The following is a 25002-nucleotide window of genomic DNA, read 5'->3' as shown; positions in this document are numbered from 1 at the left end:
TCTCAGCCCTGCAAAGGCTTAAAAATGCTAGTGATGTTGGCACATTTGTGATTTTGAGGGGAGAGCTCACTCTACGTCCTCCAAACCCTACCTCTGCCCCTACCTGTTCCATAGACATTGACGTTCTGAAGACTGGTTAACTGTCGCTGTCTCCCCCCACCTTGCTGACAGAAGGCCTGACCAGAAGGCCTAAAAGTGTTTGTTAAGGGAATATACCCTAAGGGCTTGGCTTGTGGGTGTCCCATCCACAGGCAACGAGACTTCTGGGCTAACACCCCATGGCTTGGAGCTCAGACCCACTGCTTCCTCTTTCAATAAGTGTATTGTGGTGGTTTCTTTCCTTTCCCAAAGTCAAATTCGTAGATAATATCGCCTACTTGCAACCCGTGATTTCGATAAATCAGTACAATGTCCTAGTTATAATATTAAAGGGAAATAAAAGGAAGTAATTTGTAACAAATAACACATATTTCATTTCATGAATGCTTGGGCTGAAACGACACCAGAAGAGAGGATAAAGTTGTTAGATGATTGTGCCTGTTGATAATGAATGTGTTTAGACCCAAGAGAAATAAGGCACTCTTTAACTGAATAACGTAGTACATTGAAATAGGAATAAAACATGAATTTACCCACGTGCATAGAATGCACCCTGTATACAGCAGCTACAGGTGCAGACTGACGCAGCTGGGGGCTGCAGGTGATGTTAGGAGAGGGTGGACAACTCTTCGCTCTTGGGAGAGTCCTGGGAAAAATAGGAAACACAGCCTCCCCTGGCTTCACACGGTGGCTCCATCCCTGGCAAGTTCACGAGTACGCAGACACCTTGCGAAACACAATCAAACCACTTTGTGTTTAAATGCAAAATAGAGTGAGATTCTAGATTCTGTTAGGACACGGAGGGATGCCGACAGGACTTCCTGGGTGGGACAGTCCTGCACGTGGAGATGTCCAGCTTCCAGGAACCCTGTCTGCTGAATGGGAGCAGCTCCACCCCCAACGACTGGGATGAACATAAACACCCCGTAAAAAAGTCCACATGCCCTTGGGGTGATAAAAATCCCTTTGAGAAACCCTAGTTTAGAAAGGAGTCTGGCAGCTACAGGGACGAGGCTTGGCTCTATAGCCATGGGTAAACTGCTCCTGAGCCTCAGTTTTCTTCTCTGTTAAATGGGGGCTTTTGGATGTTAGGCAAGATGGTGCATTGACACATGGCAGGTACTCAGTGGGCAGGAGCTCTCTCCTTCCATCCTCTGTAACCATCGGTCAGGCCTCAAAGACCCCACCCTTTCTCTCACTCCAGGAGAGAGGCTTCAGATCAGCCTTCTGTGGGTTGGCCTTGTATTGCATCTGTGCAACCTTGCCCTTCCAAAGCCTGTGCCATCCAGAAACCTGAAACTCTGTTGGTCTGTAATTCCTTCACTCAAACACTGCTTGAGCACCTGATATGTGCCCCAAAAGCCCTGTGAGGATATAAAAGGGGTCACAGGCTGGGGCTCAGACCCAAGGCTCAGCACGAGCCCTGTGCTGTCTGAAGGCAGCAGGGAGAGCTTCCTGGAGGAGGGGGTACCTGAGAATGGGGAAGGTTTGGACATGGAGCTGTGAGGAGAAGAGCATCCTGGGTAGAAGAAGTGTTGGGGTCAGTGTCTGAGAGGCTGGGATGTGAAAGGTAATCAGAAAACCATTCTGTCTGTTACTAGCCTAATACAGGCCCTACTAGCCTGCACCATGTACCAATGTCTCCCTGGCCTTCTGGCCTCCAGCTATGCCCCTCTAATCCATCCCTGACCCCTTCTGCCAAGAAGAAATCTTCCCCAAATTTACTTTTAACCTTGTTCAGCTCTGCTTAAACCCTCCATGGCTCTATCTCATGCAAGGCTTTCGGTTCCTTGTGACTTGGACCACTGGTTGTTCTGGCCTCCACCCTAGGACTTCCGGCCCAAACTCTCCTGTCCATCCTTTGTTTTTTATCCAACACATATTTATTGAGCACCTACCATATGCCAGATCCTGCTCTAGAGGCCAGGCAAATTAATAAAACCCCAGCAGAGAAATTCTTGATCTCACAGAACTGACATTTTGGTGGGGAGCTAGACAAGAAGACAGAATACTGTGAGATGACAGTTGCAGTTAAGAACAGATAAGAAAAATGTAGCAGGATCAGGAGACAGTAAAGAAGGAGTTTTCTTAAGTATGTATTTTAAAATTTAAGCCTGGGGGCACCTGGGTGGCTCAGTCGGTTGAGTGTCTCACTTTGGCTCAGGTCATGATCTCGCAGTTTGTGGATTTGAGCCCCACGTCGGGCTCTGTGCTGACAGCTCGTGGAGCCTGGAGCCTGCTTTGGATTCTGTGTCTCTGCCTCTCTCTGCCCCTCCCCCCCACCTCAAAAATAAACGTTAAAAAATGCTTTAAAAAAAGTTAATCATGGTCAGATACCATTTTGTCCTTCCTGGTTTAAAAACATCTAGCTTTTGATCCTATGACAGTTTTGCGGCTAATTCCAAGGATGAATTTTGATTGGACTTGGCTGATCTTGGCGGTCCCTTTTGGTCCAGGGATGGGCATGTGACTCCATTTTGGCCAATAGTGTTTAAGGGAAAGACTGCCAGGGGCTTCTGGGAATGATTTTCCTCGAAAGGGGCAGGCAGAGAGAAAGCCCTTTCTGCCATATCTCCCCTTAGGTTTTGCTTGAGCCGCCATCATGAAGGGGAGGTGATGTTGGTTCCCGTGACATCAATCTTGTGACCACGAGGGGAGATTAGAGTGGCATGCACAGAGTGGCAGAGTGGGAAATTGTGTCCTCAGTGACATCACTGAACCCGTGAACAAGCACAGCGTCCTTACCTTAGAACTTCTTGTTCAGGCAACACTAATATTTAAGGTAAAATTTCCCGGGGTGCCTGGGTGGCTCAGTCGACGAAGCGTCCGACTTTGGCTCAGTTCATGATCTCGAGGTCGAGTTGGAGCCCCGCGTTGGGCTCTCTGCTGTCAACGCGGAGCCTGCTTCAGATCCTCTGTCTCCCTCTCCCTCTGCCCCTCCCCTTCTTGTTCTCTCTCTCTCTGTCTCAAAAAGTAAATAAACTTAAAACAAAACTTCCTATTGCTTCCTGTTGGTTGTGTTGCTCATTCTCGGTGTGCCGAGCTATGACGTCCCCCAGGCCTCAAGCAGCTAGAGCAAGCTGAGTGGCTGCAGCTCCCCGGCTTATCGCCTCTGACCTCCAGCAGTGCCTTCTGTTTCCCACAGTAGCTGGCCCATTGCCGTCCTCTCTCTCGATACCATGGAGGGATGGGGTGGAAGTTGACAAGTGCTGCCTGAGGCCCCGAGAGCTGCATGTCTCACTACTGGCAACTGTACCCATCTTCTGTTCCAGTCATTTGGAACTCTTCACTGTTCCCCAGACTCCCCAGACCCTACCTAGCACCATGCTTTTGCATTTGCTGTTCTCTCTGCTCAAATGCTCATCTCTTTCTGGTAAACTCCTACTCACCCCTCAAAGCCCAGTTAGAGATCAAATGTTGCTTCCTTTATGAAAGTTCTCCAAGCCCCGGTGGCTCCACCATGTTTCCTTGTGTTTCCTTGTGCTCTGCTGCTCGCCCCCAATGGCTGATGGTCTCTCCTGCTAGGGACTGGGCCTTCCACAAGTCCAGGAAATGGGTTTTAATTTAGATGTGTGGTCCCCATTTCTAAAGCAAGGATTTGGAGGGCTCAGACCAGGGGCTAATGATTTTCATTGGTTAGCTAAATGAGTAAGGTGAGTGAGTGAGTGAGTGAACGAATGAGTGAATTTTCTCGGCTGCCAGGCTGCGGGCAGAGGCCAGACTGGCCTCTCCTCTGGGCAGGACGCAGTGGTTGTTCGGTGTTCGAAGGTGACTCTCCTCGAAGGTAGACCAGGTGGCCCTGCTGCTCACAGGGCAGGTGGAGGCCTGCCTGCTCCTGGCCCTCCTGCTTCCCCTAATCTCTGCTTCTCTTCCTCCATCTTGGGCAGGCAGCCTCCCAGGGGCCAGTCCCGCCCTCTTTCTGCCCCAGGCCTCTGCCAGCTGAGTTATCCTCTCTGCCATCTCCAGGACTCCCTGATCAGCAGCAACCCCCCCCCCCCTTTCTTCAGGTGTGCTTGGGGGCTGGGGTGGTACGCTGGAAAGTGAGACAGGTGACAGTCCTTGCTGCTCTGGGGAAAATTAATTAGCCTGGGTTTGCAAATCACTTTGAAGATTTAAAAAAAGAAAGAGAAAGAAAGACATGCACTAGTCCCTTATCGAGACGATTATTACCTTGAGGCTTACCTCTCCCCTTTGCTAGGGCAGGGTATGGCCCCATTCCACTCCATACCTGTTTTTCTAGAAAATCCAACTTCTGAAACCCAGGAGGTTTGGTGCACGGTGCAAGGAAAGAGCGCTTGGGCCCTTTCTAGGCAGGGCCCCCACTGCTGAAAACCAGTTCCCACTTGCTGCTGGGATCTGGGGCCTCCGATGCGGGTTAGGATGCTGAGCCCGGTGACCCCGGGCTGGGACCTAACCTCTCAGAGCCTCCGTGCTTCAGCAAAATGAGGATAGCGATGTTCCCCTCAGGAACCAGCAGACAACAGCTACCCGATAAACAGAGTTCCTGACTGTCTTGGGACACAGCAGACAGAGTCCACACAGCCCCCAGGTAGAGGCTGGGCCTGTTGTCTGGGCTTGGTTTCCCAGGGACCACCCAGCCAGCCTGCCCGCTACGGGGCAGACTCCAGCTCAGAACCGCAGAAACAGCTGACAGCTGCCAGGATGCCGGCTTCCTCCCCACAGTCAGAAAGGCCTCGCGGGGCCATGCAGGGCCAGAGGCAGGCAACGTAGTGGACCCTTGGCGTCACACCCCCAGACCGGAGTCGTCTCCTTGAGATGCCCTAGGATGTCCCCCACCCCCCCCGCCCTCTCCTGAAGTGGAAACTGAGGCTCAGAGAGGTCAGTCTCTGGTAAATGGACTCCGCACTGGGCTTCCTGGCTCTGCACCCCAGCTGGGCTGGGGGAGGGGGTGGCCGACAGGCAGGCAGGTGAGGTTTGGCAGAGGGAAGGTCTGGGAGCTTTTACGGGGCTTCAAAAGTTTGGCATGGTTCAGCTTGAGGTGGGCGACGCTTCCTTCTTGGGGACCCCTCCCCCTCTCAGGTCCTGGCATACCTGCCAGGCAACAGGTGGGCCTCAGAACCGGCTCATTTATGGCTCCAGGTGAGTGATCGTAGGGCCCCCCACTGAGGAGTTGGGGGAGGGGTCGTCGGGCTCCAGATGAAAGGCCAGAGGTGCCCCCCTCGTCTCTATCCCTCTCCAGCTGGGTCCCCTGTGCCTTGGGAGACGGACTACAAGTGCCCGGGAGGTGCCAGGCCTGCCAAGAGCCCCATAGGGGCCCCTGGAGAGAATGGTGGTTATTGGTGGGCTTGGTCTAGAGCTGGTGCCTCACCTCTGAGCCTTTTTCCTCTTCTATAAAATGGGGATAAGAATGCCCCCCTCAGGGGCGCCTGGGTGGCTCAGTCGGTTGGGTGTCCGGCTTCGGCTCAGGTCGTGATCTCGTAGTTTGTGAGTTCGAGCCCCGCGTTGGGCTCCGTGCTGACAGCTCAGAGCCTGGAGCCTGCTTTGGATTCTGTGTCTCCCCGTCTCTCTGTCCCTCCCCTGCTCATGCTCTGTCTCTCTCTGTCTCTCAATAATAAATAAACGTTAAAATATTAAAAAAAAAAAAAAGAATGCCCCCCCCCCAACAAGTATGCTGAGGGGAATAAATGAGATAGAGAAGTAGCTGAAGCAGGGGGCTCACAGGTGTTGGTTCACAGCAGCCGCGGGGCCACCTCGTGCAAGGCACAGGGGGTCAAGGGAGGCAGCGAGCTCGGGGACGCCATCTCCTGAGGGCGACGGGAGGTGTCTACCTGCTGACAGACTCCTAGCCAGTCTTTGCCCTTGAGGAACTTTGAGAGCAAGCTGGGAGGTTGAAACAGCGATGATGATGATGGGGATGATGATGGGGATGGCAGCAATGACTAGCATCTATTGTGCACTTACTGTCTGCCAGCCCCGGTTCTAAATGCTCTACACATTTTATCTCATCGAATGCCCTCCACCACACCATTCCCGGAGGTTGGTATTTTGTGGCCATTCTCAATTTTGGGAAGAGGAGCGGAAGCACAGAGGGGTCGGGGCATGACTGAGGACACAATGCACAGCCAGGAAGTGGCGACCAATGACCTGAACCCAGGCTGTCGAGCTGTAAAGCCAACGCTTTTGACCATGGAATCGTGCTGACTTTGTGAGAATGCTGAGGATCTTTATACTGTGAAGAAGTCTAGAATCAATGTCAGAAAGGAGAAGGAGAGACGAATCTGGAAGATGCCCCGTTGGTCTTCTGAAGCTACAGCCGTCTTCTGCTCACACACCGTCTGTGGCTCCCCAGTGCCTGCAGGAGTAACGTAGGGCCCTGGGTCCCCTAACCCCTGTGTCCTCCTCACCCTCCACCACCCGCGTCACCTGCTGGCCACTCCTTGGCCAGCTTTATCTTCTTGAACACCTTTCTCCCCCCACCCCCCACCATCCCACTCTCTGCCCTGCCCTTTCTCCCTCTGCTCAAGTCCAGCTCCAGGCCTCCAGCTCCCATGCTGCCCTGGCCCTGGATTGGAGGGAACAATCATCCGTGTCCTGCCCCAGGCTGGAGAGTTCCTGGGCCTGCCAGCCAGACACAGTTGCTCCAGAAAGTTCTAAGAAGTGCTGGGCTATATATAATACCGTGACTGTTGCCACATTTTTGTTTTTTTCTTTTTAACCCCCTGAGTATGTGTTGTAGAAAGTCTGAAGACAGAAAAGCAGGAGGCAAAAATACTGTTAGAATCCTGCACCGTCCCCAAGAGCTGGCCGCTGTTAATGCCTATGGGTCCTGCCAGCAGACTTTTCTCTTCGTGCATTATTGCAAAGCATTTATTTAAACTTCTGCAGGCAAGGGGAAGCGCCCCCTTTTCCTTTCCTAGTTCAGGCTCTGTTCCCCGGGGGGTCAGTAAGTTCCCCTGCATGTAGCCTGGATCCCTCTCACGGGGTTCACCGTAGGTCAAGCCATCCAAAGCGGTGGACCCCTAAGAGGCTGCCATCTTGGGTTGCAGAGGTGGGTGAGAAAAAGGGTCTTCACTGGAATCTGGTCAGAGGGGTCAGAGGTTCTGGGCACCCCATTAAACAAGGACTGGGGGGTCGCTAAGTAGCCCTGGCAACCCAGAAGTCCAGCTCCTTGGGGGGCAGGTGCCTCTGTCTGTCTTGTCCCCTCGTGTCTCTCCACGACCCACAGCAGTGCCTGGCCCAGAGCAGACGCTCAAGTTTGTGGAATGAATGCGGGAGAAAGTGCAGGTGGGGAACTGAGTGAGAAGGCCTTGTGCAGCCTCCAAGGCTTGAACATCAGAGGCTGGGCTGTCCCCAAGGGGTCAGGGGGAGGGAAAAGCCCTGGGGCCAAGATAGGGTGGAAGGCTTCCTGGCAGGGTCAGGAGGCCCCGCCCAGCCACCCGCCCACCACTGGGGGCACAGGAAGTGGAGGCTGCCATGTCAGAACCCTGAGGGCAGCCTTGCTTTAGAGCCATTTATCACCTGTAGCAATTCTAGGAATGTGGAGATAGAGGGGGCCAAAGAGGGAGGTACCTTGGGGGTGGGGGGCCTTCTCCCTGCCTTTCTCCAGGAAGCAGAGAACCCAGACCCTTGGCATCTGGGAAGGCGTGAGTCTCTCCTGAAAACTCACCCGCACAGAGCATTGGATAACGTTGGCTTTTAGGGAGCGCCCAGTGCCTGCCGGGCAGTGTGGTGACCCTCACAGCAGTAGGTGCTGTCCCAAGGTCACCCCACTGGGGACAGACAGAGCCAGGATTCATACCCTTCAGTCTGGGGCTAGAGTTAGCACACTGATGTAGAGTGCTCCTGTCAGCACCCAAGCCAGCCCGGGCTCTGCTGTCTGCCCAGCACCCTGCGTGGCTCCTACCTACTCGGAGGAAAAGCCAAAGTCCTCACGGTGGCCGTAGTGTCAGCTGAGCCAGTGCCTCTCTTGCCTGTCTCCTTCCACCCCCACCTCTGGCTCACTCTGCTCCAGCTGCAGGCTCATGTTCGCCTCAGGGCCTTTGCACTTGCCGTCCCCACAGCCTGGGATACTCTCCCTCTATTTAGAGTCTTGGCTCACTCCCTGGCCTCCAGGTCCCTGCTCAGAAATCACCTCCTCCAAGAAGCCTTTCCTGACCACCCTTGTATGGCCCATACCCTCTAGACCACTCTGGCTAGTACGGCAGCCACCAGCCACATGTGGCTCCTGGACACTCGACATGTCGCAAATCAAAATTGAGATGTGCTGTGAGTGTTGAATATGCACCAGATGTCCAATAGCTAGTATTTAAAAAAATATAAAATACCTCATTAATAATTTTTTGTATTGATTACATGTTTCCAAGATAAAATACTGGATAGATCGATTGGATCTATTGGATTAGATGAAATATGTTATTTATTGATTTTACCTGTTTCTTTTTACTTTTTTTCAAAGCGATGAGGAGAAAATATAGAATTACGTGGGTGGCCCCTTCACCCCAGTCTCTTTCTTCCCCCACTCACCCCATCTGCCCTGCTGCAGATTCGTTTGTCTCTGTGTGCATCACCTGGGTCTCCCCAGCAGGACAGGCACACCTGGGTCCCACCGGTGTTCCCAGCACACACAGCAGCAGCTGTCGAGTGAGCGAAGTGCCTGCCCTGTGTCCACCATTGCGCTAGGCTTTGTTCCTGAGCGTCTGAACTTGGACTAGGGGTGGGGAGTCGGGGGAGGAGTGTTGGGGTCCCCAGTGGTGGGGGAAAAGCATTACAGGATGAGTGAGGTTTGGATTCGGGTCGAAACACTGCCTCTGACTCACTTTGTCCCTCTATGTTTTACTGCCTGTCCTATAAGGATCTCACTCTCTGCTCAGAGGGTCTGACGGGTTCTTGGAGGTTGTTCTGTGAGCTCCAGCAGGTGGGAGAGGCTGGGGAAGCTGACCCACACCTGAGCTGGACAATGTCATTGAATGAACGCTGCTTTAGAGGGGGACCACCATGTTCACCATGGCCCTAAGGAGGCGGTGAAAACAGAGAAGCCGGGACTGGCTTGGGCAGGAGGTCCCAGTGCCTCCTGGGGAGGAGGCAGGGGCCAGAGGGCCCTGGGGATCACAGGCGGATGTGGCACGGTCTGTGTCCTTGATAGGGATCTCAGAGAATTCCAATGAAGTGAGGCAAAATGGCAGAGCTGGTCAGAGAGGGGCATGGGATTCCAGAGGCCAGGGTGGCCCCTGCCTGGGTTGATGGGGGAAGGATTCCCAGAGGAAGTGCCCTGTTCCCTGGGAGGGGAAGCCTGTGCAAGGGCGCAGAGGGGTGTGGGGCGGGCAGGGAGGTGGTGAAGCTGGGGTGATGAGCCCTAGCTGGTAGTGGGAGCTGGGCCAGGGGACTGGCAGAGCCCGCCGGCCCTGGGGGCTCTGTGGCCAGAGGACCTTGGGCATCCCTGCTGGAAGGATGCTGAGAAGTCTGTAAGCAGCCACCAGTCATGCCCAGTAACCCGGAGGCTGGTCCAGTTCACCTCCCTCACGAGGTCCCCACTCCTTCCAGGCAGCTTGTGGCTGATAAACCGTCTCCTCAGGCAGAGCTGACTTTGCCCCTCCTGTAACCATGCCTCCACCCCAGGTCTGGGCTCCATCCGCAAGGATAGAAATTCTCCTGCTCTGACTGTCCTAGAGTGCCCTGCAGAGCCTGGGGACGGTGACAGGGTCCCGGATGGAGGCGGCTCCTCTCCAGACAGTTCCACCCGAATCCTTTGTGTCTCCTCACAGCCCCATCTCCAGCCTGTCTCTATGCTGGGAGAGGCACGGGGAGGGTGAACCCCTGCCCTGCAGGGCCAGAGGGAGTGTGTATGCCCCTGATTCGTCTGCGACCTTGTGCATGTGACCCCTCTCTCAGCCTCAGTTTCCTCCTCCTCTGGAACCTGAGAATGGGTCACAGAGCTTGCCTCGCAGGGTAATGGTGAGGCCTGGCCCCGGTGGTGACTCATGGGGTTCCCCTCTTTCCCGGGGAGCCAGGTTCTGAGGCTGAGCTGCTAGGTGGGTAGACAGGCAGGCAGGCCTGGCCTGTGGCCGGGGGGGTGGTAGTGGGGGGGCGTCAGGGGTGGCTGGCTCTGGAATTATCACACCCCCAACGGGGGTGCGGAGTCGGGGGGGGGGGGCAGGCAGGGAGGTAAAAGGGGGCAGCTGAGGAGCTAGGAGTGATTTAACACCTGCACATAATTATCAAATGATCCGCCTTCTGGGAATTATTTTTATCTTAATCTTTTATTTGGTTCCAAATAAAATGAGAGAGGGACCTGCAAAGCCTAGGGAAAGGGCAACAGGGAGCTGCCGGGGTCCCCGGAGGTTACCGCCCCTCAGTGTTGTCCAGTCAGGGCACTTGGCACTGGGGCTTGCCTTGGCCATCGCGAGAGGATGTCCAGTGGCTCTGGGGCCTGCAGCTCACCTGGGGAAGGTGGGAGCCCTGTACTGCTGGGAGAATGTGTGTGTGTGTGTGTGTGTGTGTGTGTGTGTCTATATGTGTGTGTGTCTAAGTGTGTGTGAGAAGGAGAGACACACACAGTGGGGGTGACACAGTATGGGAAGGACTGGGTATGTGATGGAACCTAGGTTGGGGATATATCTGAGCAAGGTATGTGTCTGTGCGTATCTGAGCGTGTGTGCACAGGTGTGCACGTATCTGAGCGTGTGTGCGCAGTGTGCACGTATCTGAGCGTGTCTCAGAGAAACATAGGGGTGCTGAGGGTCTCTTGGGGTGCTGACAGCAGGATCATGGATGGGACATTCACAATGCAGATTCCTGGGCCCCATCCCTGGCAGACCCCATCCAGAGCCCTGGGGGGACAAAGTTCGCGAATCTTCATTTTTGGCAATCCTGATTTTTAACTTCCTAATAGAAGTGACCCAACAACTCATCTGGATCCTAAATTTTGAACCGCCTCATTTTAGCCCTGCAGAATCTTTGGTGGTTTGGGAACTTTACAGCAGTCAGATTCTTTGGGCTGTTTAATATCTTTAGAAGTCTGGAATATTCTGATCTTAGGGGGAAGGGAGAATGTTTAGAATTGTTACAACTTCTAGGTGTTTTCATTGTTAAGGAACCATTCAAAGCCTAGAATGTTCAGATGCCTTAGAGTAGGGCTTTGCACATGTCAAATACTCCTATACCTCTTGAAAACTTTTGCTCTCCCATCAAGCCTATTATATTTTTTTCTTTTGTATTCAGTCAGGTACCATTTCTCTTCTTTTTTTTTTTTTCCTTTTAAACTTATTTTGGAATAAGTTTAGACTTATAAAGAGAGTACAAAGATTTCCCGTGTAGCCTTCACCCAGCTTCCCCTGATACTGACCATTTTGAGCCATGAGTGCAATTGTTCAAACCAAGACATGAACACGGATAAAAATGCCACTAACCATTCTGAGGACCTTACGTGAATTTTGCTATTTTCACACCAGTGCCCCTTTTCTGATCCTGAATCCGATCGAGAGTCCCATATGGCCCGTAGGGGTGATGTCTCCTTCCTCTCCACCAATCTGGGACAGCTCCAGTCGTCCTGTCTCATTTATGTTTTGTCTTAACGCTTGGACACGATGCTGACCAGTTATTTTGTCAAATGGCCTTCAGTTTGGGATCTGTCTGGTGTTTGCTTTCTCGTGATTAGAGGGAGGTTGTGCATTTTGGGCCAGAGGGCCACAGAAGTGCTTCTCAGGGCATCATATCAGGGGATTCCACGGGGTGTCTTCCTACCATCTGCGTCCGCTGTCGTTTGTGTTTTTTTATTTTTTAATGTTTATTTATTCTTAAGAGAGGGAGACACACACAGAGTGTAAGTGGGGGAGGGGCAGAGAGCGAGAGGGAGACACAGAATCCGAAGCAGCTCCAGGCTCCCAGCTGTCAGCCCAGAGCCCGACACGGGGCTTAGAGTCACGAACCGTGAGATCATGACCTGAGCCGAAGTCAGGTGCTCAACCAACTGAGCCACCCAGGTGCCCCCATTTGTGTTTTTATCTAAACTGATCCCTCCCTTTTTAAAGTACTACCTGCTTTTATCCAACCACCAGAAACAATATCCCCCAGTTATGATGGGCTTGATGCTATACGTATTGAAATGGAAAATCACCTAAACTCATCTCAATGGCCTCCAGGGCTTTGTGTACCGCTTTAGATTGTGCAGGATCTTTGAAACTGTGCAACTGATCTTTGATTCGGTTTATTTTATTATTATCATCAAGGGAGTCATCAGAACCATCAGAACTCTTCGCCTGTCAAACCCCTGTCCCTTCGGTGTCCTGCAGAGGGATTTGCCACACTTCACGTGATATATAAACCTCCATATAGGAAAAGCAGAGAAGGGGCCCCTGGGTGGCTCAGTCAATTAAGCGTTTGACTCTTGATTTCGGCTTGGGTCATGATGTCACCATTTGTGAGTTCGAGCCCTTCATCGGGCTCTGCACAGACAGTGTGGCGCCTACTTGAGATTCTCTCTCTCTTTGTCTCTCTGCCCTCCTCTGCTCACACATGCATGCTTGCTCTTTCTCTGTCAAAAATAAATAAGCTAAAAAAAAAAAGGAAAGCAGAGAAGTCTGGGAAGTTATGGAGTCTGGCTCCCAAAAGTACAGCACAAAACGGGAGCCACCATGTCATCTCAGGCCACTGCACCTGCCCCTGCCATGTCCCAGCCACAGCCACTGCGGTCCCCATCCTGTAGGAATACCACTCCCTGGAGACTCTTCACCGCACCAGACGGGGAAGGGATCCCGGGAAACACCGTTCCCAGACTCTGTGGCCTGCCAAGCCCAGCAACGGGCAGCCCAACGCAGCCATGTTATGTCCAGTCGACATTCCACGGACGCAGCTTAACTGTATTAACTTTTGCATGAGATCATGACAACACTGTGTTTCTACCTAACCGGGTGCAACTGCCCTCCGACCCACTGAAGGCACGCTCTGCCTGTCCCCCAGGGAGGACGCAACATCTCTTATGTCGCCTGGTGTCTTCCAGCTGAGCCACATGCCTTTTCCATGTCTGTGACTCGCATGTGATGTTTGTGATGTTACCACCATCGGTGCACCTTATGGCTTGATGGGGCGGAGGTGGGAGAGGAGGAAGAGAAAAATAATGGGTTAATATATATGAGTATATTCGTATGGAAGCAGAGGAAAATACGCATAAATTCTAGTCTTCATTTCTCCAGTTAGTCACGTGGCAGTAGGTACATTAACAATTCCTTCTTCCCCTCCCAGTCTCATTTCCCCTTGGCCCTCCCCTGAGCTGCCTGGCCTGGTGGCTGCCTTCCCGGGGGGGCTGTGCCATTGGTGGTCCCACCTATACGGGCTGCTGTAGTTTTCTGTTCACCACAGGACACGGTGTACCCAGGGGTGTGGCCAGAGAACCCCTGATCTCTAGGGGCCTGCTGTCAACACCCCAGGAAGCCCTCCGAAACCTCTGCTTTAGGGATCCCGAGCTGCCGTCCCACCCGGCCCAAGGGCAGGGACCAGCCCGACCTGGAAGGGGTCGTGCGGGGGGCAGAAGATGGGGCGTTTTCTGGGGAGCGCTGACTGCAGCCCAGCAGACTCCGCCTGTACAAGGTTGGAACCCAGCTGCTCCAGGGGCTTGAGGAGGTGGGCTGGGCCTCATCCTCCCTCTGAACCCTGCCCGTGTGCCACCCAGGAAACTGGGCCGATTCCGGACCTGGAGTGTGTGGGGAGGGCTGCCTGGCGGGGCCCACAGGAGGTGCTGTGTCTTGGGGATGAAGAAGGCATGTGCCGTGGGGTCGGGAAGGAGCCAGGGCGCGAGCACAGGCTGCAGGCAGCACAGGGGCCCGGGCGTGCAGCAACAGGCCGTGGTGGAGACACAAAGCGCCCATTCACTGTCTCCCAGGGCAGTGGCGACTCTCAGGGGAATCCCTCAGCAGCCTGGGGGTTTGGGGAAGCCAGTTCCCGGGAGACAGCTTTGTGCCCATGCAGCATGACATCTCGGGTGGGGTGAGACTCCTTGAACCTCCCCTCCAAGGCTCTCACGCACAGAGCCTGCAGCCTAAGCCCCCTCCCCAAACTAGTGTCAGGCACTGCTCTCAACACTTTGCCTGTATTTAGTCACTGAATCTTCATAAGACCCTATGAGGTGGGAACTATTAGACACGGGGAAACTGAGGCCCAGAGAAGCCAGGATGCAAATCCGTGAAGTCAGGCTCTAAAATCCACAAGTCTGACCAACTTTCTGTGCTGCCTCTGTAAATGTGGATCTCATGGAGAAGTGAACGGTGGACCAATGGCCCAAACTCCAGTCCTGGGCTGGAATTCGCTCCCCCACAGCCCTCGTAGGCTTCCCTCTACTCCAGCTTACATTCCCCGCCACCACTGACACACACACCTTAGGCAGCCCATTCAGTCCCTACGTAGCTCTAACACTGAGGATGTGCTTTCTTGCAGGGAGCTAGAGTCTGACTCCCTGTGACTTCCCGTAAAATTCTGGCTCCTCCCCGGCTGGGGTCTCCAGCCCACATCCTCCTCTTTTCTGAACATACTCTGGATATTCCTGCTTCACCTTCAGGGTAGGACTCATTCCTTCCAGGGAGACTCTGAATAGTGCAGAACAGAATTGAATAATCACCTCCCTTGTGCTGGGTATAGACCTTAGTTGATATGACCTGAGGTAGGCACTTCCTTCTTTACAGGCACTGTCCCACTGATGATTTCAATTAGTTCTCAAGGAGGCCTTAAAATACTTTTCACTTGATATAGTTATGACTTCCAAGTTTGGAGAATTTTATTTTCGCCTCTTTTAAGCCCCATCATGCTCAAGGGCATTAGAAGGGCGTCTCTGGGGGGCCTGACTCTAAGGTCCTCACCATAGCAATAACCAACACCAACACCTGCTTTTCTGACTGGTATCTCATTAACACCCTGCAACCACTACATTGGGGGAAAAATAAGGCTCAGAGACATGGAGGGACTCCCCAAGGTCACATGGTCAGAGAGGGGCAGAGCTAATGGTAAATCTAACTCACGCTTTTTTAAAAAAAGTTTTAAAATGTTTATCTATTTTTGAGAGAGAGAGAGAGAGAGAGAGAGAGAGAATATGAGCAGGGGAGGGGCAGAGAGAGAGGGAGACAGAGTCCAAAGCAGGCTCCAGGCTCTGAGCTGTCAGCACAGAGCCCGATGCGGGGCTCAAACTCACTAACCATGAGATCATGATGTAAGCCTGAGTCAGGCGCTTAACAGACTGAGCCACTTGGACGCCCCTAACTCATGCTTTGTGACTATTTACTATGTGCCAGGCATTGGGCCAGTCTCTTTTAGAGCAGCCCTCTAAGGGAGACGCTGTTTTACCCCCTTTGCACAGGTGAGGAAACCCGGGCAAACAGTTTCTTAGTAAATCTGCATAAGCTGCACAGCCGGTGTGTGGCTAAGCTGGGGTTTAAACCCGAGCAGGCTGTTTGAGTTCATGCTCTTCACCCCAAAACTGCTGTGCCTCCTGAGGCCATAAGGCACAAGTTTTGGCTCCATTAATGGTGCTGGGCCAGGCTGGTCCCCTCTAAGACTTTCTTTTCTCGTTGTGATTTGGGGATAGCAGCATCTTCCCCGTGGGGCATGGGACAGCATCCACACAGTGCCGGGGTGACCTCTCAGCACAGAGCCGAGCACTCAGGGAAGGAGAGTTTGCGATGAAAGAAAAGAAAAGAAATGTTTAAAAAGCCTTTCTCGAGTTAGACTGCCTCTCAGGGTCCTTCCGGTTTATCCATAAATTCCTTCGACCAATGCTTTTCCAAACGCCTGCCCAAGTCTCCCAGGGCCTACGAGTCCCTGTGATCTGGAAACTGTGACTTCTCCCACCTCATCCCCTGGACTCAGGCCACACAGTCTGCCTGGCCGCTTCCTGGCCTTACCTGGCACACTTGTGCCCCAGGGTATTTGCACCGGCTGTTCTCTGTCCTGGAAAGCACTTCCCCCGGATGTCCCTTTGGCTCACCGCCTCATTTCCGAAGACTTTCATTTCTCAGGGAGACCTTCTCTGCCTACCATCTCCAAGATTTCAACACCCTCTTCCGGGCAGCGTGTTGCACCTGCCATCCTTAGTTTCCTTATTTCTCTTTAACCTTTATTGTGCTCTGAGACATCACAGATATTACTCATTTTTGTGGTTATTGTTATATGACTATCGGTTCCACCAGAATGGGGGTTTTTGTCTGATACATTCAGCACCTAGTGAGTGCCTTGCATGTGGAAGTTTCTCAATAAACGTGCATGGGATGAGGCACGCTATGTGCTTAGACTGGATGTGTGAGAAGCCATCTCTGTCCTCAAAGACCTTGTGGGTGACAGCAGATGCCCACACTGGTGACCCCCGTGTGGGAGGTGGCAGAACCTCTGGTTGAAGCCAGCCCAGGGCCCTGGAAAAGCCAAAGCGGGTCGTGGGCCCTAGGCTGGCAGGAGAAGGGCAGAGGAATTGGGGGAGGGGCGGAACTTAGAAATTTGACATTAATACCTCAGGACCTAATTCATAAAAACATCTAATTACAGGGTGCCAGTGTTTAATTGTCATTTAGGTAATGACTGCAACTGCATACAAATTATAGGGTGATCAACTCAAACGTGCTTACAGCTGCTGTAAATGCCATTTAATCTAACATGGAGCTCCCCAGCCAGAGTCTCCGGGGCTCAGGCAAAGGCAGGGTGCTGGGGACCTCCTCCATTCGGCTTGACGTGCCACAATGAGGTGAATCGCGTGAAGCTGGGCTACGAACGCCAGCTGGCATGAATCTCTGCCCGCCCTCCTACCCCGCCCAAGAACGGCGGCTTCCTCGTAAGCCCCGGTTTAAACTGCAGCAAAAGGGGAATTTAGGTTATTGACTCGGGAAAGCTTTGGGGGGTGGAAGGGGACGGTCAGCCTCCTGGTTGGCTGGGGGCAGGTGGGGAGCCCAGAGACAGGGCCATGGCTGGTTTGGCTTTCCCTCTACCAGTAGGGTTGGACCGAACTAGAGGTTGGAAACTGGTGCCCCCTGCTATGTTTTGTCTGGGCTGCACAGTGCTCTGGAAGGATGCATCCGAGAGCCTCAGACGGGGCATATACTCTCACATAACCATACTCCCCACCGCTCCCTATCACCTCCCTTGAAGCCCACTTTCTTTCACCTTCCCTTGCACCCTTACCGCCTGGGTGCTGTTGGCACTGAGCTGCCTGCCCCTTCCCAGAAGGGGTGTCCACGGGTGAGAGCAACACAGGCTTTGGAGCCGGACACCCAATGGTTGAAATCTGCCCTCTGTCCCTTGCCAGCTGAGTGGCCTTGGGCAAAGAAAAGGGTCTGAGCCTCTCCGCGTGCCAGAGAGACTATGCACATGTGCAGTATGCCTGGCTTGCAGGGTTGGGTCGACAGATTCTCCAGCTGCAGGGGGCAGCGAAGTGTACCGGTTAAGAGGGTGGGCTTTGGTGCCTACCGCCCAGCTTCCCGGCTCAGGCCCGGTACCTGTGATCTTCCCGAACTTGCATACATTACTTGACCACTTAGAGTCCGTGTTTCTCCATCTGCGAAATGGGGATAATTGTCACGAGTGCCACCTACGTCAGAGAGTTTATGCCACGAGTTCACTGATGTGCTGAGAATAACGCCTGGCACACAGCAGTAGGCACTCACGAAATGTTAGCCACGCGTGCGTGCTGAGGAACTGCGGATAGGGTGGAGGACAATATAGCCCCAGTTCCTGCACACCCCCACACGCGGGGGTACACGCACACACACATGCGTATACATGCACGCACGTGTGTGTGCACGTGTGTGTGCGTGTGCAGGAACTGGGGCTATATTGTCCTCTACTCTGTGCACACACACATGCCCTCCTCTTTCTCCTCTCCGTCTCCCTTGGGAACTCTCCCCTGCTGATCCGTCTGGGGAACTCTTACTCATCCTTCAAAACCCAGCTGGCGATATCTGTTGGGCGCTAGCTGCCCTTGTGGCATCCAGCTTAGGAGGCCCCTGGCTCGTCTCTGTCTCTGAGCGGGGGTGTTTGGGGGTGTTTTGGTGGCTGGCGTCATAACCACACTGGGCACGGCACTCAGAACAGCTTGCCAAGTGTTGGTTGAACTGACCCTGTTGGATCGGCAGGCAAGGAGGACCCTCAGAGAACTTCTATGCCAGGGCGGGTGCCTTTTAAAGAACCTGTTGGAAAAGGAAATACGTGTCATAAGGAAAACTATATACAACAGTAAAAAAAAAAGTACACGGGGCGAAAGTAAACCTTTCCTTCTCAACATCCTGAATTTTCTCGAGGTAGCCAATGTTAATAGTTTCTTGTGCTGCACTGCAGACTGTTTTCTGCCTCCACACACAGTATATATTTTCTCTCCAAATGGACCCCATGGTCTGCATCTCTTTCTTTCACTTGCCAGTGCTTCTTGAACATCCTTCTCTTTCAAATTTCACGGACCTTCCCCATTCATGGTACTGGCACCTGGTGTTCCAAGGTGTGACTGCCTCATGATTTATTTAGCTGGTCCCCATTTAGAGGCACTGGGGCTGTTCCTTTTTGTTTTTGTTTTTAATTTTTTAATGTTTATTTATTATTGAGAGACAGAGAGAGAGCACGAGCAGGGGAGAGGCAGAGAGACGGGGAGACACAGAATCCGAAGCAGGCTCCAGGCTCTGAGCCGTCAGCACAGAGCCCGACGCGGGGCTCAAACTCACAAACCGCGAGATCATGACCTGAGCCGAAGTCGGACGCTCAACCGACAGAGCCACCCAGGCGCCCCATCACTGGGGCTGTTTCTAACTTTTCTCCAGCCCACGCCAGCTCCACAAGCCTCTTTGTCATATACACCTTGGCATTTGCATTCTGCGAGTGGTGACGCGTTCGGGGGTGACGAGTTCTCCGACTAGGCCAGACCCCCACCCCTGGACCTTTTGGTTGCTTTCGGTCCTTTGGCATTTCACTCACCCTTTGGGTGCTGAGTACCCATTCTAGACTGCTTTAGAGATAGCCTTATCCCAGTGACGTCCTGCCACGGTTCAGGAGCTGCAAGGTTTTGATGGGAACCAGCACTGAGAGTGAGAGCACAGACGGACAGGCACATCCCTCTGGCCATTCCCCCACCCCTCATCACCACCAACCAACTGTGGCATTTCTGCTTTGCCCAGTTTTAGGTGGATTTTTTTTATCGTGGATGTGGAGTTTCTCAGCTACAAAACCATGTCCAAAGGCATTTATTTAGTCAGGGACCCCCGTCGCCCTCCATGTTTTAGATCCAAGGAAACTGAGGCCTGGGGAGAGGTGCTTTGTGGGTGTGAGGCCCTGCCTTGGCTGGGGCAGGGAGCAGCCGACACCCGCCTTCCCCAGGGGCCCCCGTCAGGGGCCTTCAGCCCTGTCCCTTGGCCTAATCCCGTTTTCTGCCCAGCTGAACAGTGGACAAGGCTTATTTTCACCCCATTTTAATGCAAAGGAGGCTGCCAGGCCTGGCTTGTTCTGAGTGTGGTGACAGTGGCCGTGAATGGGGACCCCAGTAACGGGGACAAAAATGTGACAGGGCCCTCCATCACGGCATTGTCCGACAATCGGGACATTATGGTTGCTCCTGGAACCCTCTCCGGGAAGGGGCAGGGGCCCCCGCCTAGTATGCTAAGCAGACAGAGGCCAGGCCCGCCTTGGGCCACCCGGCCTTGGCCTGGTCAGTAATTCCATTGTGTCAGGCGCTTGGACCTGAGCAATCGAGAGCATCCCCCAGCTGCCTTCTTCCCTCTACCTCCTGCCACCGAGGCCTGGACATCTGGGATGTGGGTGGAGGGGCTCCTAGACCCCGCCTTGGGGAGGCCGCTGGTCCCGCTGCCCTGCTGAGTGACCCCAGGACAGGCGCTTCCCTCTCTGGGCCTCAGCGGGTAACAATAGCAGCGACAATGACAATAGCCACACAACTGTGGACATTGCTGAGTGTTTTCTGGAAGCACCTGACACGCATTCTCTCCATGAATTCTCACAGTCACCTTGGGGTGGAGATTTTAGCACCCCTGGCGTGCAGTGGAGACACCCCCGGAGAAGGAACCTGGCCTGGAGGGCCGCGGCCTGCTTTGGCGGGTGGCCTTCAAGGCTGTGGAATGCCAGCGTGGCACGGTAGAAATACAGTGCAAGCCGCGTGTGTTACAATCTCAGACTTTCCGGTGGCCACGTTAAAAAATATAAAAAGAGGGGCGCCTGGGTGGCTCTGTTGGTTGGGTGTCCGACTTCGGCTCAGGTCATGATCTCACGGTTTGTGAGTTCGAGCCCCGTGTCGGCCTCTGGGCTGACAGCTCCAAGCCTAGAGCCTGCTTCTCATTCTGCGTCTCCCTCTCTTTCTGTCCTTCCCCTGCTCATGCTCTCTCTCTCTCTCTCTCTGTCAAAAATAAATAAACATTAAACATTTTTTTAATTAAAAAATATAAAAAGAAACAAGTGAAATGAATTTTAACAATATAATTTATGTAACTCTACCCAAAGTATTATCATTTCAGCATGTAATCTACATTTAAAATACTATTAAGAAGACATTTTACATTACTTTCCTTCTAAATAAGCCTTTGAAGTCGGGTGAATAGTGGACACTCACAGCACACCTCAGTCCAGACTTGGATTGAGCATTTCAAGTGCTCAGGGGCCACACGTGGCTGGTGGCCGTCGTGCTGGACAGCACAGCTCTAAAGGGGACCAGCCGATGCGCTCATACTCAGCCTGGGCTGCTCACCTGCTCTGAGACCTCAGGCAGAGGAATCTGTTTCCCCCACTGAAGCTCCCATGACAGCCCAGATGATGCAGAGAAACAAAGTGATCCTGGATCAGGGGCCTTGGATCATTCGGCAACCCTCCCCAAGGGTCTTTCTCCCAGACCCTGGCTGGGGCTGCCCCTCCTCTCAGCCACAGCAGAGCCCACGCAGCTTCTGTACATCACCTCTCTGGAGTGCTGGGGTGGAGGCTGCGGGGTATGGTAGGTGGGAGGTGAGCTGAGTCAGGGGGGAGTCCTAAGCCTGGTTTCCTTTGCCAAACCTCCACATGCTGAGCCCATTTTGCAGACATGGAGACAAAGGCCCACTTATGCAAAAACCTGGGGAAGCAGTGGCTGAGCTGCATGTTCACCTGCCTCTTGCAGGAGTTTAGCTAGGAGAGTCCTCCCCTCGCCAACTTCTTCAAAGATCTAGGAGACTCCTTCACTGACAGACGAAAATGCCGCTCCCCAGGGTGAAAGCCGTGGACAGGCAGCTGGGAAGAGCCTGTGGTCAGGAACTGGGGCTGCGTGAACTTAGCTCCCGCTGGCCCTGGGTGATGAGCAACTCGAGGTCAAGTGCTTGTCCTCTCCACTCGGTTTGCACACGGCCAAGTCCAGGGTGTCTCTCTGCCTCAAGGACAAGGAAGGTGGCCATGTGCAAGCTGTTCCAGGTCCGAGGTGGAAGGGCACAGGGAGTGGGCATGGACGCAGCTTCTTTCTCTCTCCCTACACCACTCTCCCCAGACCCCATTGATCAGAGGAGGCTCCTATCCTCAGAACCGCAGGCCCACCAGCTCTGCCAACCCCCGGCTCCTTTCCATTTATGACTGGACAACTTCCAGGGCCGGAGTTGGGACAGGCAGTAATGGACCACAGAGTGAGTGATGGAGCCCTGGGAGCAGACTGGGAGGAAATGGGGGCTGGGGTGGCAGAGGACAGGGCCGTCGGGCCTCTGTGCAGCTAAGGGATGGTGTGTTCCTGTCCCCCACTTCCCCCTGGCTCCTCCCCCACTTCCTATCCTCCTCTGAGCCTCCCTCCAGCCCTCCCTAGTTGGCACGGCAGCTCCATTTTCCAGAATTGGAGACTGAGGCTGGGGGAGGAGAAGGGGTTTGTCCAAAGTGACACAATAAGCGAACTCCAGAGTCCCAGGACCTTCTTCTCCTGGTCCAGAGGTGTGTGGGGCCCCTCCCGGCATCCTGTGCTGTGAGTCCTCCCATCTTTAGGGTCCAGCCTTGAGGCCCCCAAGTCTGCTTTCTCCCTGGCCTTGGGTTGCATCTGCCTGATTTAGGATGCTGGTTATTTCCCACCTTACGTGATATGTGACTTTGGCCAAGTCACTTCTCACTGAATCTCAATTTCCTCATCCATAAAAACGGGGAGGGGGATTTTTGCACCTGCTCACAGAGCAGTTGGAAATAATGCGAGAATAATTGTTAGGGCCTTGGCCCTTCAAGACATGCTTGTCTGAGCCTTGACACTGGGGCCTCCTATATCCTGGAGCCCAGATTCAGACTAGGGGTCCTGATGAGCCCTGGGCTAGCCCAGAGAAGGATGAACCTGTGTCCTCCCCCAACCTCCAGAGCCTCTGGGGCCCAGACCACAGAGTTGCCTCTGACTACAGAATTTTTGTGGGCTCTACTGTGCCTGAAGGGAGGAAAGGCCACTCCAGCCACAGTATGGGGGAGAGGCTCTTGGTGGGGGTACACAATGCTCCAGTGGTCCCAAGAGAGGCCCTGACAGAGAGCGCCAAGTCGGATCTCCAGGAATTATTTTGTTCCTCTTCATCACCAGGCTGTGAAGGGAGCCTCAGAGGGGAGGGGGGAAACTGATCCCAGGAGGGGCAGAGTGGCCTGCCCGGGGTCACAGGGTGGGTGAGCAGCTCAGGCAGAGTGTGGGCGCATCCCCCCGTCCTGATGCTTCTGGCCTCGCACCTGCCCGCAGCACACAGTGAGGGTGTGGGAACCACACACGCATTCTCAGAGCATTTACTGAGCATTTGCTGTGTACTGAGCACCAGGTTTTGGGGTAGACCCAGCAAAACAGTCTCAGTCCAGAGACACCCAGCCCAGTGGGGACCTCATCGACCAGGTGGAAAAGGCCAGAGGAAAGCTGCATCAGTGATAGAGGAATTGAACACCATGCAGGGGTAGAAAATCACTGAGCTTGGCAGGGGGCGGGGGGCGGGGGAGGGGCACCCGGAGGGGCTTAAGGAGACCCCTCTGAAGGGAGCCTAGAGCTGACTCAGGACAGCATAGTTGGGAGAAGGGCGTCCTGGGCAGGGAAAGCAGCAAGTGCCATGATCCCAAAGTGGTAAGAAGCTTTTGGGAACCTGTGTGGCTACGGTGCAGGGGTGAGGGGAAGGGCAGGAGCGGCTCTGGAGACTCAGTTGAGGCCAAGGTAAGGAGCCGGACTTCCTTCCCGCTGGGGCGGGGAGCCCTGGGCTGTTCTAGACAAGGTAGCCACATCTCTGATTGGTTGCTGGAAAGAGAAGCCAGGAGACTCTCTAGGAGGCTCTTGCAGCCACCTGGATGAGAGCTGATGGTGACAGGTCCGGGGGGACATTGGATGAGCAGGAGAGCAGTAGATGGACACCATGGCTGTTAAGGAGTGGGAGACGGTAGGCTCAAGGATCAGACATGGGAGGTGGTGAAGATGGAAGACAAGTGAGGAATGATGCTGAAGTTTGTGGTCTGAGCAGGAAGATCCAGGGGGAGAATCAGGAGTTCCACGTTGGGCTCATGGAGTTGCCCGTGAGACCTTCAGATGGACAGGACACAGGCAGTGGGATGCCTGATCTCACTAAGGTCGATATTTCATACCAGTGGATGAGGTCACCTGGAGACAGACACAGAGAAGGTAAGGAGGATGGGCCTACGGCCAACTTGAGCTTAGGTCCCATTAAGGAAGGTCTATACCTAGAAAGAAGGAGGTGACATTTGTGCTTTATGCTGTTCAGACTCTTCCTGGATCCTGTGCCTGGGACTGGTTGGGAGGAACCAACCAGGATCAGGAGGAGTCTGTAGACACCATTTGATAAGTGGGGCTGAGGACATTCTGCTCTCCATCTTGAGCCACTGCAGGCTGCCCCAGGCAGGGGGAGGAGGTGGGGCTATGGCTCCAGTGGCCAGAACCCAGAGAGGCAGGCTCCAGTGTGGCGTGAGGGAGAGTTTCCTCCCAGCTGGCCTCCACAGGCATGGGGCAGGCTGGCTAACAAGGAGGGGGTTCTGTGTTCGGGAAGCTATGTGAGTTAGGAATGGACAGCCTCTCATGGAGGGCGATGCAGATGGTCTCTGGTACCGGGTGGGGGCTGGACTCCAGGATCGACAGGGCCCCTCCTGCTCAGAGATGCGGCTTCCGACAGGGAACAATGTTCCCAGGGAGCAGCAGGAACCGCTGCTGATTACAAATTGCTCTGTGATTTTTCTCCTGTTACCAGGGCGACAGCAGGCTGAGCATCTTAAGCAGCGGCAGGATGCAGCCGGCTCTTTTAAAGCCGTACGTGGGTTCCCTTCAGGGTTCACTTTCTTTCTTCGCTGCCTCATCCTCTGCTTTCCCTTGCCCTCCTGTCTTCTTCACACTGTTCTCTCCCTCCCTCCCTGCCACCCACCCCGTACTTGGCATTAGGGAGCATACCTGTTCCTTATTCACCTTCTCAGTACTGGGCCTCCTCCTTCTAACTCATGGCAAAAGCTTCTTGCCCACAGCGTCTCTGCGCCCTGGTTTCGCCATGTGCAGAACAGGAAGGACACGAGCCTGGATGACCCTACCCGTCCCCACATATGCACATATGCACGTATCCAGCTCACCCTTGGATAGACAGTGCTGGTACTGCCTCCGGCAGGAAGTCTCTCGATTTCCCCAGCCTGAAGCGCATTTGCACGCATTCGGCAGCCTGCGCCTTCCAGGGCGGCAGCGGCCGTCAGTGACTACTGAGCCCTTGAAATGTGGCCGGCGCCGTGCAATGAAATATTTGAGATATATTGGCTTAAATAACATTAAAATTAATCACGTCAGCTTATTTTCACTTTTGAGAAAGATTTAAATGACCTCCGTGCCTCGCAGTATATTTCTGTTGGGGACGACGACGTGCAGCAAACATGTGTGAATGCAGAGCAGCACTGACGATCGCAGCCGCTGTGGACGGAGCTCGGTGACTCATTTCATCCCGACAAAACCCCCATGCCGTTCTGTTAGTATTCCTGTTTGGTGGGGAGAAACAAGAGGCT

Source organism: Prionailurus viverrinus, chromosome A2 (genome assembly GCF_022837055.1).
Source record: "Prionailurus viverrinus isolate Anna chromosome A2, UM_Priviv_1.0, whole genome shotgun sequence".
In the NCBI taxonomy this organism is placed as follows: domain Eukaryota; kingdom Metazoa; phylum Chordata; class Mammalia; order Carnivora; family Felidae; genus Prionailurus; species Prionailurus viverrinus.
This window is presented reverse-complemented; position numbering follows the sequence as displayed.